Raw genomic sequence first — 6,528 nt, forward strand, 5'->3', positions numbered from 1 at the left:
CAGCTGAGTGAGCTTTTCGCAGAAAGAATCTTGTGATTTTATTTTACACAGATTTGTCATATCATTCATGCAATTTGACACTCGTTTCAATTGAGACTTGCGGCTTCACGAAAAAAACAAAACAAATCTAAATAGCCACACCGGGCCGGGCCGGGCGTACTGCTCCTCTCTCACTATATTTCGTCTTACCTTAGCATGGACTAACCGCGAACGCTGTGCTAGCGCGGGTGGCTAGCCTTTACTGCCTTGACTGGAGCACTCGCTGCACGAGCGCTCATGCAGCCGCCGAGGCTTCCATCGAAGCAACTATCTCGCGCTTTTAGCACGCGCGGCTAACAAGTACATACTAACGTGAAACGAAGTCTCCCGAATTTGTGTTCATTCTTTCCGGTTGTTTAAGTTTCGAAGTATAGAGTTCCTCGATATGCTCCCCGAAAGGAACTCTCTCACCTCTGTCTCTCACCGATAACAAGCGCCACGGCTGGCGCTGCGGGGTAAAGTAGAAGTATACGCTCTCACCGGCGGAGTGAGGCATACGGCAGGCCGCTCCCAAGGGGAGTCCTAATCGAGTGGCCGTGGCTTGCGCAACAGTGTTCACCGAGGCTGACTGGCGTCAGACGACAAAATACGAATCAATGCATGCACCGATGCCGACTCGCTTCGAGGGCACCAATGCGACCAGTATCCTTGAGTACGTTGACGTAATGCAATGAAGCGTCGATCGAACCTTCACGCTAACTGCACCGCTCACGGATAAAACGATATTCCGCAATCGCCGGTATTTTTATCTTCTTTTCTGCGCACGCCTTGTCCTCGGTCACTTTATGTTTAACCATTGCGCCATTCTGCCACGCGTCGCTCTTCCACGGAAGAAAACCAACGGAGCAAAACATTACAAACAAAGCCAAACTCAGTGTTGCTGGTTTGCGTGGTGGAAATGACCTTTGGCGCTTCCTTATCTACTGCGGATGTGCGTCTGGAACATCGCGAGCGGTGTGCATTATTCCGGAAGAGTCGTCGCCGACGCGCACACACACACACACACACACACACACACACACACACACACACACACACGCGCACACACACACGTGTCACCAACCGGCCTCGCAGCTCGCGCTGTGTACGTCGTCACGGACGGCTGCCACACCTCGCGTCAGTATGGACGCACACGCTCCTCAATATCGCCCACGAGTGTAATCGATTTTGACGCCAAACAATGGGTGACAGCTCAATAAACATGCAGCCCGAGACTGCACAGTTTTATTGCACTAGCCGACGCGGGCGTTAGTTAATACGGGAGTGTGAGACACTTAAAAAAAAAAGGGTTGTGCGTATGTTTATGCAGCCCAAAACTTGGTCTGCCTCAACGGGAAACTTGCCTCCCAGCTGTAGATGAGAAATTTAGCCAGTGCAGTACAACCACTAGCCTGGGGTCTTTAACGTGCACCACGCAGTAGTGATACACGACCGCACGCCGCTACGATGCTCATCCAGATCGAAATGGGCAGGGGTGTGGATCGTGTGATTCACTTACAGTACAAAAAGGTGATCATTTTTTTTGAGAACTGAAGATAATGTTGGGTGTATGTTTAAACAGCCGGAACTTAGTCTGCCTCAGTGGGCGTCTGGTGTCTCAGCTGTAGATGAACAATTTAACCAGTGCGGTACAGCCGCTAGCCTGGGGTCTTTAACATGCACCACGCACAAGTGATACACGGCCTCCCGCCGGTACGATGGTCACGCAGATCGAAACGGGCCGGGGTGAGAATTGAACCCAGGAGACCTGAGTTCTGCAGCACGAGCTTTCGCTCCAGGTGCTCCGAGCTGGTGTGCGCTAGTGTCGCTGAATACTGTGACACTGAAAACGACACTAGTGTCCGCTAGCCCACTCGGTCACCAATCCCCTTTTTAACCTGCGATGACAACAGGCTAAAGAATAGCAAAGGCACAAAGAAACATGTTTTGCTATATTATAGATACATAAAATCTATATGCATGCTCTAACTATACTTCTTTACGTAATCGGCATGCCAATCTCGGCAATTATCACGACGCGGGACAAGGTTTTGACTGTCCTTAACGTTGCCGCTTATGTTCTCACGCGTAATGTGTATGAAGAAAACCGCATAAAGTTTCGGAGAATACGAACGGACAGCCAGCTATGATGATAGGCATTGGCGAAGAAACGTCTGTAGCGGCCGACGGTCTTATTGAACGCGTGACGGAATGACTAAGAACATGTGAGAACACAGGTGGTAACCTACCTTTTCTGGAGGAGGACATCAAAACACCTGTGCGACGTCTTAGTATATCCCTAGATCCGTACGGGGAATAAGTAGAGAGGCAGCTGCGGCATGTATCTCAGTTTTGTCTCTACTATACACAAAACTGTGTATACTTTTGTGTATATTATACAGAAAGTGTACACTTTTTCATCGGTCATATATTTTTATCTCATCGTCCTAAAAGAACAAATAAAAAAAGATATTTCTTTAATTGCGTTTAATTCTTCGACCGGTTAATCCGTTACATTTTGACCAACAAAACGAAAGTAAAAACTTTACGCTTTCACCATGCAGACGTGGACTACGACAGCTGTATGAAGGCAAACTTTAGGTGAAATTTTGACCTAACTGTATAGGCGACCTATGTAGCTCTAAACAAGTGGAGAAGGTTATACGCGTCCCGGCCACTTCCAATGCCGTCCGAGTGTCCGTTTAGCGCAGCTGTGACTATTGTGATCAAAGAAGTTCGCTATCAACGAACCCCTGCCTCTGCGGCTGAAGTAACACTCTCTGAAGGGGGGTGTATTTTGACTCTTCTCAACTGCACATCAAAATGGTGTAAATTTTGAAATTGTACATTGCGCCGTTTATTGCATATTCAGCAGAGGTAAACATTTCAGTTCTGATTTTCCTAATATTTTTATGCATGAGAATAAGCGAAAGCGATTAATAGATTAATTAATTGATGAAATGGTGTCGATTAGTCGGGTTGAAATTTTTAATCAACGCCCAGTCCTAGTTTTTTTGTATATTGTGATTAAAAAAATTTGAGTACTCAACTCTTGCGCTTCAAAGCGATTGTGAAAGGATGCATGTTTTCCGAAGGATCTACTTTTAGTGATTTCATTTGCGAGACCCTGTGCGCGTTCTGACGGACAAAATAAAAATGAAAGACATTTACAACACCCTGTAATTAGAGCGCAGCTCTTGAGGAGGAGGAGGGAAGGGTAGTGAGGAAGGGTATACCCCTCCTCCCTCCTCCTCACCTCCTACCTGCTACTCCTCCTCCCTCCTCTTCCTCCTCCTCCCCCTTCTTGAAGCTCTTCCTCTCCTCTCCTTCTCCTCCCACCCCTCCTCCTCCCCTCTTCCCTTTTCCACTTCCTCCTCCTCACCCTCCTCCTCCCCTCCCCTTCCCCCTCCTCCCCTCATCCTCCTCCCCCTCCTCCCCGCGCTGTGCATTATGGGAAATATCCCATAATGCACCGCGCGGTTACGCCGACGGCGACGCCGCTCAAGCCGGAAACGGCCGCTTAAGAGCTGCGCTCTAAAACATAAGGGCAGAAAACGAAAACATACAGGGGCTAGCAGGCAGTGATGGAAATAGGCTAGGGTACGAAGAAATATTGTGATTAGGATAATAATTGTTAATGTGGTAGAACATTTGCACTTGTTACTTATTATTTTAAAATACTACATTCTCCAGTCAATGACATAATAGGAATTTAAAAAAAAAGGACACACAACTCTCCAACATCCGACAGCGCGTCAGGTAGAGTGAAAACACAAAATGTCAGAAAGCAACAGCGTAGATAATGACGCACAAAAGTTACGTCAATAAGGATCCAAAACGCAAGTATGAACAAATGTTAAAAAAAAAAAAAACCACAAAGAACAAACAAACACAGCTATCGAGAAAAGTAACAAGTACTTATTCCGACAATTAAGAAAAGTCGGGTGAATTATTTGATTCAACTATTTTTCTGCTAACACATTCCGTTCACGGATCATTGTTTTTTTCATTTAATATGAATAATTTAAAAGTGCATATCCTGAATATAAATATTCAGCGAAAGCCTTCCTGTTGTGATGACTGGACGGGTATTTGGAACACCGAGTGATGTAATGTACAGCGTGTTCCCCCAAAACAATTACGCACCAAAATGGTTCACAAACATCAGCGACTTGGCGTGTCACGCTGTAACTTTTCTCAAAGACGTCTTTTCCTGGTCCAATTATTATGCTAAACTTTAAATTCGCTACTCCCAATATGACCAGCAAGTATTCCAAAATGCGTGTTCCGCACACCGGAATGCAAGGAAGAGCATGGTAATCAAAGGGCAAACATACAAAAAACATGTAAAGAATGCATGCGCGATGACGAGGCTACCAAACACGCGTCGTCGTTTGTTGAAGTCGGGAAAGGGGGTGGCCAAAAGAGCGCGGGTGCACCTGGAGGGTAAACAAACGCACAAGTTGCACCAAGAGCAAACTAACTTGCGCGCTGTATACACCATTCCAATATTTACAAGTCCTCAGCCCAGCGCGGCATCTCTTCAGCCCAGCACGCGTATGTTCGCGAGCAAATCACGCGCAATGCGCACGAACACTGAATATGAAACCGCTCTGAAGCCCCTTTTTAGAAGGGTCAATGGCACTAAAACGATAATTCTAAAACATACCTTTCCCAGAGTCGTATATAGAGTTTGATCAATGGGAGGAGCCGGCGGATGCATGGGTGGAGCGGCGAAAGCGCCGCCGGCACCGCATATTCCCCCCGTGATGATACTGCGACGTAAAAATATCAGATGACCTTGAAGGTAGGTGTCACGTTCCACGGCGCAGATATAGCTTTGTTCCTGTATGAGGCTGAACGTACTTGAATGGATAATTGTAAGAGATTGATGGACATACGGAGTAGGCGCTGAGTGCATTTACTGAGCCGGAAAAGGTGACACCGACGATAAATGTTTCCTGATACTTGAGGCGAAACGGCGAACGTCGGGTGCGCGTTCGATGTTAGAGTCGAAATACCCACGGAGCTGTGTCTACCAGTGTTGCTGAATGGGCACTCCCATTTCATCCTAATTTCATTTTGGGGAAATAAACGCTCCGTAAATTACGTTCCTTTCAACTCCTCGGAATGGAGAGACTGGGCCCATTCCCACTCTTGGAACGACTAAACTCCCCCATTCCATTCCCCTACTTCCTAAATGTGAAAAAAAAATGGCCACTGAAAGGCATATTGTGTTACTAGGAAAAAGCTGCATAAAGTTGCTGACGTTATCAAACGCGGAGACAGCTGCAAAAAAATGATATAGCCTCCTAAAGCACCCATTCTACTAAGTCGAACAATGGTCGTACAAAGCCACTGCAGACATCGATCGCGCGATCAAGCGTAAAAAGCTCGCGAGCGCCGAACAGACGCCAAAAATTAAAACAAATTTTCTTCGGAAACAGACCGCATACCCTTCACAGATACATGGTTAATTTGTTGTTTGTTTCATAAAGCCTCAAAAATGTCTAAAGCAAGTAGGCAGGTGAGCTGGTTAAGGATAGACATAATAACCCTGGACCAAGGAAAAAAAAAAAGAAAAAAAAAAGGAACGGACAGACGCGAAACTCAGAGTTTTATGTGTGTCGGTCCATTTGTTGTTCCCTCGCTCCAAAATGTCTAGTACGTGCGTAACACAAGAAGAAGCTATCTTGCTCTTCTAATAGTTGCAGAACAGCACCGCAACTGCGCTGTTAGAAGCGACGCCACATATACCAGCCCTAAATCTCTATCCGCTGCGGCAAGAAGAGAAGACCGCTTACAAAAAGCAATCGCTATACAGCGCCAGCACAAGAGACTGTAGGATCATATTATGAAGCCTGCCTTAAGACGTAAACTTTTAGGTTTGCGGTACGATCCTTGTGATTTGTAACATATTCAACCCAATTCTTTTTTTTTTTGTTTTTGTTTCACGCAAACACCAGAGGACCGGCTGGTTAAAAACAGGGAGTCGAACGGGTCATTATTCCGGTTCGGTTCGGGTTCAACGACGCTTTTGCGCTTCGTTCCGGTTCGGTTTTGGTTCAGCGACGCTTTTGAAATAACGGTTTGGTTACCGGCTCCATGAAGCGCAAACCAGTTCCAACCGGTTCTTAAAAAAAAGGTCCACAGCTCCCAGTCGTTAAGAAGAAAAGGTGAGTTCAACACGGCGTTGTACCGTTCTATCGAAATCGCCTAGTTGGTTATACAGGGGCTTCCAAAAAGCACCAAAGTACAGTACTCGCATGTGAAGTCAATCATCCAGCACACACAGTGATACCGTGACGGTAGCACGCACCGTACTCGCAAACTACACATAAAAACAAACTATAGTCGTTACTTGTTCAGACCGCATGTAGTTTAGTCTGCCAGAGTATGGCGACTAATACCCGTGCGGCACGGGCGACTCGAATGCCATTTACAACGAATGACATTTGTGTGATCGGAGGATCAGCTCGCAATTTGTTGCGCGTGGAATGCGCTACGCCC

This window comes from Ixodes scapularis, unplaced genomic scaffold (assembly GCF_016920785.2).
Source record: "Ixodes scapularis isolate PalLabHiFi unplaced genomic scaffold, ASM1692078v2 PGA_scaffold3__209_contigs__length_174095766, whole genome shotgun sequence".
Classification (NCBI taxonomy): Eukaryota; Metazoa; Arthropoda; class Arachnida; order Ixodida; family Ixodidae; genus Ixodes; species Ixodes scapularis.